This window comes from Muntiacus reevesi, chromosome 4 (genome assembly GCF_963930625.1).
Source record: "Muntiacus reevesi chromosome 4, mMunRee1.1, whole genome shotgun sequence".
Taxonomy (NCBI): Eukaryota; Metazoa; Chordata; class Mammalia; order Artiodactyla; family Cervidae; genus Muntiacus; species Muntiacus reevesi.
Genome location: NC_089252.1, coordinates 110,083,592 through 110,096,017, shown reverse-complemented (window position 1 = coordinate 110,096,017; position 12,426 = coordinate 110,083,592).

The following is a 12,426-nucleotide window of genomic DNA, read 5'->3' as shown; positions in this document are numbered from 1 at the left end:
CACCCTTATGGCAGAAAGAGGAAGAGGAACTAAAGAGCCTCTTGATGAAGGTGAAAGAGGAGAGTGAAAAAGTTGGCTTAAAACTCAAAATTCAGAAAACTAAGATCATGGCATCCGGTCCCATCACTTATGGCAAATAGATGGGGAAACAATGGAAACAGTACAGGCTGTATTTTCTTGGGCTCCAAAATCACTGCAGATGGTGACTGCAGCCATGAAATTAAAAGATGCCTGCTCCTTGGAAGAAAAGTTATGACCAACCTAGACAGCATATTAAAAAGCAGAGACATTACTTTGCCAACAAAGGTCCATCTTGTCAAAGCTATGGTTTTTCCAGTAGTCAGGTATGGATGTAAGAGTTGGACTATAAAGAAAGCTGAGTATTGAAGAATTGATGCTTTTGAACTGTGGTGTTTGAGAAGACTCTTGAGAGTCCCTTAGAGTGCAAGGAAATCAACCAGTCTATCCTAAAGGAAATCAGTCCTGAATATTCATTGGAAGGACTGATGTTGAAGCTGAAACTCCAATTCTTTGGCCACCTGATATGAAGACCTGACTCATTTGAAAAGACCCTGATGCTGGGAAAGATTGAAGGCAGGAGGAAAAGGGGACAACAGAGGATGAGATGGTTGGATGGCATGACTGACTCAATGGACATGAGTTTGAGCAAGCTCTGGGAGTTGATGAAGAACAGAGAAGAAGCCTGGTGTGCTGCAGTCCGTGGGGCTGCAAAGAGTCGGACACGACTGACCGACTGAACTGAACGGAACTGAATGTATTTACTGTTTTTTGTTTGCTTACGCTTTTGGTGTCGTATCTAAGAATCCATTTTCAAATCCAAGATCATGAAGATTTACACTTATGCTGTCTTTTAAGAATTCTGTAGTTTGAACTCTTACAGTTAAGTCATCGATCCATCTTGAGTTAATTTTTGTATATGATGTGAAGTAAGAATCTCTGTCATCTGGGATTCTGATAGGGATTGTATTGAATCTGTAGATGAATCTGAAGCACATTGCTATGTTAATGATGTTAAGTTTTTTTGATTCATGAACCTTGGATACTTTTACATTCATTTAGATCTCCTTTAATTTCCTTCAACGTTTTACAACTTTCAGAGTATAAGGCTTGTACTTCTGTTATGTTTATTCCTCTATGTTTTATTCTTTTTTATGCAATTGCAAACAGAAATTCTAAATTTTATTTTTCAGGTTGTTCACTGAAAGTGTGTAAAAATACAATTTTGTGTATTCATCATGTATCCTGCAACCCTGCTGAATGTATTTGTTCCAAAAGATTTTTAGTAGATTCCTCAGGATTTTTTATATGTCAGATCTTGTCATCTGCAAGTAAAGGTAGTTTTACTTCTTTCTTTCCAATCTGGATTTCTCATATTTATTTTCTTGCCTACTTGGCCCAACCAGAGCCTCCGATGCAATGGAGAATAGGAGTGGCAAGGGCAGTCATCTTTGTTTTGTTCCTCCTCTTAGCAGAGAAGCATCCAATCTTTCACTATTGCGTTTGATGCCAACGGTGGGTTCTTCATTGATGCCCTGGATCAGGCTGAGGAAGTTCCCTCCCATTTCTAATTTACTTAGTTCTCTTATTCCTTTCGCTGCTTCTTCCCCCAGCCCTGGGTAGTTCCCTCACATGTTGAGTACTGGAGGGTGACCCTCTGCAGGTCTCTGGGTTCTGTCTCTTTGCAACTCTCTCCTCTCTGGTACTGGGTCTGGCGTCTATGAACTCTGGCAGCCTTGGTCTCCCCAGACTCTCAGCTCCATCTTTTCCACTCCAAGATCACTACACCTTAGCTCCTCCTCCTATATCCTATATCCCATGGACAGAGGAGCCTGGCAGACTACAGTCCATGCGGTCGCAAAGAGTTGGACAGGATTGAGCAATTAATGTTACTATGTTTTATTTAACCTTGCTGTAACTTGATCAATACTGTATTGAAACTTTAGATAGAGTTAGAGGAGAAGCTGTATCATTTTAATATAAAATATTGGCTCTTCCTGTGTTTCTCCATCTTCCTATCAATACTCATGGGTTGGTTATAGTTTTTTCCTACTACAGTGTGAACATACTCAACCATGTCTCTTTGATACACATGTGCAAGTGTCTACATAGGGCATGTAGGATAATTTTACCATAAAGCTAAGAAAGCTCATTTTTTATTCATATTGTTGCATTCCTTTGGTTAAAGAGAATTACTCTCCCCTTTTGAATAAGCCTCAGGTCCCCAAAAACCTGGATATGCCCCAAGCCATAGCTTATGCATGGGCTGGACAGACCAACACAAATACAGAAAATTCTAACAGAAGAAGGATTTGACGCAGAAAATTGAGTGAGAGGGTGTTGGAAGGCACTGGAGGAACAAAAGAGAGAAGGCGGGAGGGTTACACAGCAGTTGAGAGGCTGGTACTGCCCCTGGACTGCAGTGCTCACTTCTGTAAGGAAGGGGCTGGAAGCCTGAACGCTACACCCTCCAGACTGCTTTGCCAGCTGCAAGAAGCCTTTTTTTTTTTTTCCCTGCTGCTGGTGACTCTCCCGGCAGCGGCAGCGGCAGCAGTGGGTGACCTTGGGCTGTGGCGGAGGGAGGGAGTTGCAGCAGCTGCCCGAGTGCAGGCTCCTGGGTTTCTACAGCAGCAATGCTTCCAGCTGAGGCAGGAGCAAATGTGCCCCCCACCCGCAAGCAACTGGAGACTCATTCTCTATTGACCACCTAAACTCCAAGATAAGAATAGCAGGGAGGAGGCTGGAGCCTGCACAGACCACATATTTCTCGTTTCCAAAGTCAGGAGACCTCCCTGACCACACATGCACAGAGGAGGCTCCTTGAAGGCCAAAAGGGGAGTCATGTCAAGGGAAGTTATACCCATAGGCCTTTGCGGTAGAATCCTTCTTGGCCAAGAGATGCGTACGCACACCTGGGAGGCTCCTGAGGTACATCAAATATGGACTGTGAGCCAGGCAAGTCAGAATGATTGGCCAAAGGAAACCCGGAGGAAATACCACATATAAATAACTCAAACTGTCTCCAGGGCGCGACTCAGGGACTCTCCCTCTGTACACATGTACTGTACTCTTTTTCCTCCTAAGAAACATTTCACTTGCTTCACTACTTTCTGTCTTTGTGGAAATTCTTTTCTGCAAACCCGAAGGGCCAGGGCCCTGTCACTCACCACTGGCAAGCACCCCGTGTCCTCACCTTGCCCCCCTCTCTGCAGCACCTGCCCCACAGCACCTCACCCCAGTGCGTCCTGCAGCCGTACCTCCCTCCTGGATGCTGCCACCCCGGGCTGCTAGAAAACCACACACAGACCTGCCCCAGCTCTGCTCCAAACACTCTTCTATCTATACCATCATTAACCCCTGCTGTCCTGTCTCAAAGTTAATCAGCTGCTTCCTCCAAGTGCCTGACACCTCCACCTTCTGTAACAAGAGTTTTTATAGCCCCAAGTTGTAGGTGAACCTGCCAAGTCCATAGCCTGCAGGCAAAAGCTGAAAGCAGGCTGAGGTGATCTCCTGCACATCCACCAGAGGACAGCAGACACTGGCTAAAGCTGCCAGCTAACTAGCCCTGCAAAGAGCAACAGGTAGAACCAGTCATGGAACAACGGACTGGTTCCAAATTGGGAAAGAAGTATGTCAAAACTGAATGTTGTCACCCTGCTTATTTAACTTATATGAAGAGTACATCATGCAAAATGCCAACCTGGATGAAGCACAGGCTGGAATCAAGATTGCCGGGAGAAATATTAATAACCTCAAATTTGCCGATGACACTACCATTATGGCAGAAAGCAAAGAGGAACTAAAGAGCCTCTTGATGAAGGCAAAAGAGGAGAGTGAAAAAGCAGCTGGCTTAAAACTCAGCATTCAAAAAAGTAAGATCGTGGCATTTAGTCCCATCACTTCATGGCAAATAAGTGGGGAGAGAATGGAAACAGTGACAGACTATTTTCTTGGGCTCCAAAATCACTGCAGACAGTGACTACAGCCATAAAATTAAGAGGCTTTCTCATTGAAAGAAAAGCTATGACAAACCTAGATAGCCTACTAAAAAGCAGAGACATCACTTTGCTAACAAATGTCCATCTACTCAAAGCTATGGTTTTTCCAGTAGTCATGTACGGATGTGAGAGTTGGACTATAAAGAAGGCTGAGTGCCAAAGATCTGATGCTTTTGAACTGTGGTGCTGAAGAAGACTCTTGAGAGTCCCTTGGACAGCAAGGAGATCCAACCAGTCCATCCTAAAGGAGATCAACCCTGAATATTCATTGGAAGGACTGAAGCTCCAATGCTTTGGCCACCTGATGTGAAGAACCAACTCACTGGAAACACCCTGATGTTGGAAAAGACTGAGGGCAGGAGAAGGAGACGACAGAGGATGGGATGGTTGTATGGCATCACCAACTCAACGGACATGAGTCTGAGCAAACTCCAGGAGAAAGTGAAGGACAGGGAAGACTGGCATGTTGCAGTTCATGGGATCGCAAAGAGTCAGACATGACTGATTGACTGAACATCAACAACCAGCCCTGCGGGTTACACAGTCTATTTATAGGCCCTTGGCCAGAGGCCTGGCTCATCAGCATCCTTACCTCCCAGCTCTGGAAGTGCAGCAGTGAACAGTTCATAGGCTCTCTTGCTCCTCAGTAGTGTCCCCACCGCCCTGACCCCTCACCACCCCAAGGCTCCCTCCTAATAAAGGCCAGAGTCCTCACCTGGCCTCCCAGGGCTGCCCACTCCTGCTCCTTGCCCCAGCCCCCCAGGCCTCCCAGGTTACATCTCTGACCTCATGCCTTCTACCAGTCTCCGCATCACTCAATCCTCCCCACCTCCTTAGCCTTCTTGCTGGTTCTTGAGAATGCCAGGTGGTTACCTCCAACTGATTCCCTCTGCCTGAGTGCTCTTCCCTCGTGTATATGATCTGCACTAGGCTGCCCCTTCCCGTCCTCCTGACCTTCATCCAGATGCTGTCTCCTGGGGCAGATGGTATCCAGCACACACCAGTATGTATCCCATTCCACATCTTCTTCTTACAACGTGACACTGATGCTATACTGGGCAGTGGGCTGGGGGTGTGGGTATCTATGATTCCTGCCCTTGAACCTAGGCAGGGTTCTTAATTGCCTTGGCCAAGAGGATGGCAGAAGTGACATTATGTGATTCCAAAGCTGGGTTTAAGAAGGCAAATAGTTCCCACCAGGCTGTCTGCCAGACTTCCACCTTTGGAGCCCTGGGAGCTACATAAACGTCTGGCTGCCTCGGGGTTTCTCTACTGGAGAGTCCAAGTGGGAAGACCACAGGGAGACAGAGGGAGACACTCAGGAGTCCCAGTAGGGTCAGTCTCCAGCTGTTGGCCTCAAATCAGGCCAGACACCAGACATGTGAGCCAAGGAGGCTTCAACGTGGTGATCCCAGTTCATGCAGCCTCTAACTGCAACCTAGAGAGACACCCCATGTCAGAACCATCCAGCTGAGATGCTCCCAAATTCCAGACCCACAGAAACCATGTGTGTGTGCTCAGTTATGTCCGATTCTTTGCGACCCTATGGACTGTAGCCCGCTAGACTCCTCTGTCCTTGGGATTCTTCAGGCAAGAAGACTGGAGTGGGTGGCCATGCCCTCCTCCAGGGGATCTTCCCGACCCAGAGATGGAACCCACGTCTCCTGCATCGGCAGGTGAGTTCTTTTCCGCTGAGACACCAGGGAAGCCCACTATGGAATACAGGCAGAGATAAAAAGGAACAAAGTTTGGATCCACTGGACTGCCAGTCATGATGCTGAGAGAAAGAAGCCTTACCCGAAGGAATACATACTGTATGATTCTGTTTATAAGAGATTCGAGGGCAGGCAAAACCAATCAATGGGGGAAAGGAATTGGCCTGAGTGCCATCATCAGGCCCAATTCCTAGGCCAGCCCAGGAGCCGCTGTGCCTCCTGCTCCTCCACCCAGGGCAGTGACCCTGGGCGAGTCACAACCTCTCTCTGGGCCTCAGTTTCCCCCATGAAAATTTCACTGGAGACTGGAACCGGTGCATATGCTTCCTTCCATCCTGACACTCCAGGATCCTGCGGTTCCCATGGAGCTCAGGCCTCCAGACCAGGCTGGGTGTCAGCCATCCCACTTTGGGGGCTGGGGCTCCCTGTGCTCCCATAAACTGCAGGGCTTGGCAGGTGAGAGACCTGGAGGTCCCTCCTCAACTTCTGAGCCTCCTCTCTCTAAATGCTCTGCAATGAAAACAGCGCTGAGAATAAAAGCCCCTTGTTTGGCATCCCGAGCCCTAATCCTCTTACGTGAAAGCTGGAGGAGCCGCTGGCAGAAGGGCTGTTCTGATTTCCCTGCCAGCCGGCCCTTGTCTCACGCTCCTGTGCCAGCCCAGCCCCATCACAAAGGGCCAGTGCCCCCACCAACCAACCACACAGCTGAAGGTAACCCCATGGACCTCTGATGACAGATGAAGCGCTCAGACTGTGAGTTCTGGTTGGGGACAGAAAACCCAGCAAAGTCTGAGCACCTACTCCAGTGTGCCCTGGCCCAAGGGTCTGCCTCCCTCCTCCGGGAGCCCAGACTGTTCCTCAAGCAATAAGGGGGGTCTTCATTGGGTAGTCACGCTGGGTCTCCTGGGCTCACCCATCCCTTCAGGAAGCATAGACAGAGCCCAGCTCAGCTAAGGCTGACAGCGCCCAGAAGAGATGGACAATGGGACTTCCACCCAGGGTCTCCCCATCCAAGGAGGGGACAGACAGATGTTTCCAAGGAGGCCAGATGCACCACAGCACCAGTGTGGCCACAGGAGGATGCATCCAACCTGGTCGACCCCCTTCCTCCCAGGGAGGTTGGGTAGGGCTGTGTGGACTTTGGTGAGTGAATGGAGATGGGTAGGTGGCTGGGCTTCCCTGATGGCTCAGCAGATAAAAAAATCTGCCTGCAAGGCAGGAGCTACAGGAGATGTAGGTTCGATCCCTGGGTCGGGAGGATCCCCTGGAGGAGGAAATGGCTGCCCACTCCAGTATTCTTGCCTGGTAAATGCCATGAATAGAGGAGCCTGGTGGGCTGCAGCTGGTGGGGCTGCCAAGAGTCGGACACGAAGCACGAGGTGGCTGGGATCGGGCTGGGAGGAGAGGAGGAGACAGCCTCTCTCAGGAGGAAGGGGTCTGGAGAGAACAGTTGTCCATGGCCGCACAAGGCACTGCAAAATGTAAACTGTGCTGGAAGCCCACAGACCTAAAACACGGGGCCCCGCAGCCTCCACGCAAAGAGCCCCAGGCAGGCGGGCTTTGGCACATGGTGGCTGCCTCTCCGCCCACTCCTGAGCCTGCTGGAATCTCACTTCCATCCCACCGCCCCCTGGACCTGCTCATTCAAGGTCACCAGAGACCTCCACGTTGCTAACCCTCCAGCAGGCCCCACTACCGTCATCTCAGTTCAGCAGCAGCAGGTCACACAGACCAGCCTCTGTGGCTCAGTCGCCTGGTGGTCCTCCTACCTCCCCGACTGCTTCTTCTCCAAACCCTCTGCAGGTTCCTCCTCGTCCCCGAGATCACCGCACTGTGGTGGAATCCAGGGCATAGGCTTGAACCCCCTGGTGGCTTCTGCTTTTCAAATGATCACAGCCAGTGTGGAGGGCTCTCTGCTGGGCCTCAGGAAAAGAACAGTACTCTCGTTCCTCCTACCTCGCAGCCCTGATGCGCTGCTGGGACCCCGCTCAGCCCCCACCCTGTGCTCCTAACACAGCTGTGTGCCTGGGCCTCGCACGGTACCCGTGGTGTGAGTACCGTGTGGCTTACAGCAGAAAGGTGAGAACAGTTCTCCAAAGATTTCTCACTGTACTTGACACTCATCACGCACCGTCACAGCATTTCACGCCCTTGCTGATCCAGTCATTCATTCATTCATTCATTCATTCGTCGTTGCTCATTTAACCCCCACGCATTCGCTTTTCCTAGACTCCTGGGAAACACAACAAGGAAGGCTTCACGGAGAAACCAGAAAATAAGTACTGTGCCCAAAGGATAGATTTTTTTAAAAATAGAAATATTTTTTTAAATATTTAATATTTCAAAATATTTCTCCTAAAGGATTAATAAAGGCATAAAGATTCTGCCTGGGTGAAGATATTTGAACAAACAGATAGGAACATTAAGAGATAGAAACACCAGTCTGGGAAAAAAAAAGCCTATAGAAATATCCTATTAAATATCATATATCCCTCTCTCTGTACACTTTGTGTGTGTGTGTGTGCGTGCATATGTGGTCAGTTGTGTCCAACTCTTTGCAACCCCATGGATTGTAGCCTGCCAGGTTCCTCTGTCCATGGAATTTTCCAGGCAAGAAAATTGGAATAGGTTCCCATGCCCTCTTCCAGGGGATCTTCTTGACCCAGGGATCAAACCCACATCTTTTGTGTCTCCTGAGTTGGCAGGCAGATTCTTTACCACTGAGCTACCTGGGAAACCCCATATACTTTGCTTAAAAAAAAAAAAAAAGTAAAATAAATAAAAAGAAAATCATATATGGATACATGGCATTATTATAATTGGGTACTTGGGAATAATGTGACTAAGTTCATTTTTTTTTCTTAAGAAAAAAATGTACAGTTTGTATAAACCTAGTAAAAAATAAAAGCAACAGAATATAAGAAATACTGGTCTTAAGTGTGATGTATTGAGTGAGTGACTGTGAGATAAAATCACTCCCCAGCAGTGCACCTGTGATTAATTTCATCCATGAACCTTCAGGTTCCCACTCAGCATAAAAAAGAAGGAAATCCTGGGACTTTCCTGGTGGCCCAGTGGATGCTCTTTACTCTGCACTTCTACTGCAAGGGACACAGGTTCAGTCTCTGGTCAGGGAACTAGGATCCTTCATGCCATACCATTAAAAAAAAGAAGAAGGTGACAATCCTGCCATTCTGCCATTTGTGACAACATGGACCTAGAGGGCATTATGCTAAAGTGAAGTAAGTCATAGAGAGAAAGACAAATACCATGTGACCAGAACTTCCCTGGCGGCCCCGTGGATAAGAATCAGCCATCCAATGCAGGGGACACGGGTTCGATCCCTGGTCAGGGAACTAAGATCCCTCCCACATGCTGTGCGGCATTTAAGCCTGCCCACCACAACTACTGAGCCCGTGGGCTCTAGAGCTCGTGCTCCACAGCAAGAGAAGCTTGCAAGCTGCAACTAGAGAAGGCCTGAGTGCCACGAAGATGGGCCCAGAGGCTGCAGGGAAGAACCAGCATAGCCAAAAAGTGACAAATAAATACCAAAATCCTAAAATACCATGTGATCTTACTTATATGTAGAATCTAGAAAAACAAGCAAAACAGACTCATAGACACAGAGAACAAACTGTTGGTTGTCAGAGGAGAGAGGGATGGGGAAATCGGTGAGGAGATGAAGAGGTCAAGCTTCCAGTTATAACAGAAATGAGTTTCAGTCAGGGATATAATATACAGTGTAAAGAATATAGTCAATAATACTGTAATAGCTTTGTATGGCAATGGATGGTTACTAGACTTATCATAGTGATGACTTTCATAAGGTATTTGAACATCAAATCAGTAGGTTGTACACCTGAAAAATAATACTGCATATCAACTAAAAAACAGAAAAGGCAAATCCTTCATACCTCTGAGGGTTGTCATGAGAATGAAATGAAATTCTGCTGTTGAGTATGTTACATAATATTTGGTAACTATTAGTAAAGAATCTGCCTGCCAAAGCAGGAGATGTGGCTTTGACCCCTGGGTCAGGAAGATCCCCTGGAGAAGGAGATGGCAACCCACTCTGGTGTTCTTGCCTGGGAAACCTCATGGACAGAGGAGCTTGGAGGGTTACCACCCATGGGGTTGCAAAAGAGTTGGACACGACCAAGCAACTGAAAACAACAAAAATGGTTACGTTTACCAGTCACAGTTCAATAAAGCTTGAAGAATAGAGGGTTTCTGTGAAGGAATAAGCTGATCATCCAAGGGTTAAGCAGAAGCCTTTCAAGTTTCCTCATCAAGCTGCTATCACTCTCCCGTCTACAAACACGCCAAAGAAGTCAAGGTATGATGCAGGCCAGTGCCAACCTCGGCCGACCCCACAGGGAGCCAAAATGGGCCATCAGGGTTGTCTGGCATTGGGTCAGGATGGCCAACTTTTGACCCCTGCCTGGATCAGTCACTGGATGTGGGCCACGTTGGGGAGGAGGTGACCTCGGGCCAGGTGGCTCCGCGCAGCTGGGGCAGTGCCTGAGGGGCTGGCTTGCTGACCAAGCCCTTGGCGGGGATCTGGGTGGGACTTGGAGGAAGTGGGCTGGAGGGCAGAAGCAGGCCATGAGGAGGGGAAGGTGGAGATGACAGGAACGGGGCAGTGGGGGGAGCCTGGCCTGGGGCTGGACCCTGGACTGCTGAAGCTGGAGCAGTGCTGGCGAGGTGAGGCCTGTGAGCTGTCACAGCCTGAAGTGCCAGGCTGAGCCATCTGCCACCTAAAGGCCCAAGCTGATGGGCCTGGAAATTCAACTAGCCGCCCCGGACGCAGCTGCGCAGCAGGAGCTTCGCAGTCTACAAAGCACTGCTCAACCTCCCCTGCATCGTGAGCTGGCTTTCAGCATCACAAAGCCTGCATCCTGGGACCAACATAGCTAGAAAGGAAGAAGGGACGCCAGGGGAAAGAGCCAGGCTCGGGGCTGAGAGATGATCTCTGAGGGCCTTGGCTGGGGTGCGAATGGAACACTCAGCAAATGTACAGATGGCGGAGACACAAGTAATTTGCTCCCACGTGGTTCCTGGAGGACAGAACTGGGGCTTGACACAATCCTGACAGGTTAGAAATATTAATAGGAAACTCAGGGGCTTCCCTTGGGTGGCTCAGTGGGTAAGAATCCACCTGTCAATGCAGGGGACACAGGTTCGATCCCTGGCCTGGGAAGATCCCACGCGTTGCAGAGCAACTAAGCCCGTGCGCCACAGCTACTGAGCCTGAGTTCTAGAGCCCATGAGCTGCAGCTACTGAAGCCTGTGCACCCACGGCCTGTGCTCTGCAACAGAAGAAGCCGCCACAATGAGAAACCCGTGCATCGCCAGGAAGAGTAGCCTCTGCTCACTGCAAGTAGAGAAAGCCCACGAGCAGCAATAAGGACCCAGCACGGCCAAATTAATTACTTTAAAAAAAGAGAGAAATATGAAACACAAGGCCCCATCCAGCACATGGGCCCCCAAACCCAGCTGAACAGAGTCATCACATCCCTCGGAAAATGACCTCAGGGACCGTATGGGTCTCAGCTCCAGGATGACTCAACAGAAGGATGTGTGATGCTGGTTGCGGGAACAAGGTCACTCAGTGAGCCCCTCAAACCCAGGTGAGGAGGGTCCTGATTGCCCTCATGGGGCAAGGGGTCCTCAGGGCCATGAGGCTTGCCCGCTCTCCTCCAGACCACACTTGCTGCCTGGGAACCCAGACTCTCTTGCCCCAAAGGCCCCAAGCCTGCTTGCCTGGCTTTCTTCCCTAGGATGGTGTCTGAGAGGCCAAGGTGTGTGAGCAAAGCTGGGACACATTAACTGAGGTGTCCCTGTGTGTGTTTCTGGACCAGCTCATGTTGAAAGTGGAGCCAGGAGTTACAGGGAAGGGGACCAGGCTGGGGGCCAGAAGGCTGCTCTTCCGGCCCCCCACATCCTGGGACAGAACTCTGGGTCCAAGAATTCTAGGTCCAAGTTTAGCCTTCCGAGTCATTGGGAAGGTGTGAAGGTCAAAGCAGAGGTCTGCTCCTTGAACCGTTAGCCTGAACCATAACTTGTGAACTTTAAGACGTGGATCTGCCCGGCTCTGTGGACCTAAGTGGCCCCTCTGGGTTCACACCTGGGCTACAGAGAGCCCTTCTGGGCCACCAGCATGCTCTGAGAAGAGCACCCAGGCATCGCCCAAGAGAGCTGTCATATGACGGCTGAAGGGACTTGAAGACCTTCACCAGGAGAAGAGAAGGGTCAGGAACTGCATTTTGGTTGTCTTTTGGTCCTGAAAAGATCACTGAAGGAAAAAAGATTCATTCTAAGTGCACACAGCATAGAACTAGGACCAAGAGGAGGCTTATGGAAGAAAAATGACCCATTTAACAAGAAGGGGTGGGGGCGCTTCCCTGGTGGTCCACTGGCTAAGACTCCACATTCCCAATGCAGGGGGCCCGGGTTCCATCCCTGGTCAGAGAACTAGATCCTACATGCCACAAGGAAGATGGAAGATCCTTTACTCTGTGACTAAGACCCAGTGCAGCCAAATAAATGAATATTTTTCAAAAATAACAAGAAGGCCTGGAAGGTGGGAGAAGAATAAAAAAAAGAATGGATCATGGTGGGAGTGGCTTCTTGCTGAAGGAAGGCCAGCGGTGCTGGCCCAGGTTCTTTGGGGATTTCCTAGACGAGATTTATGG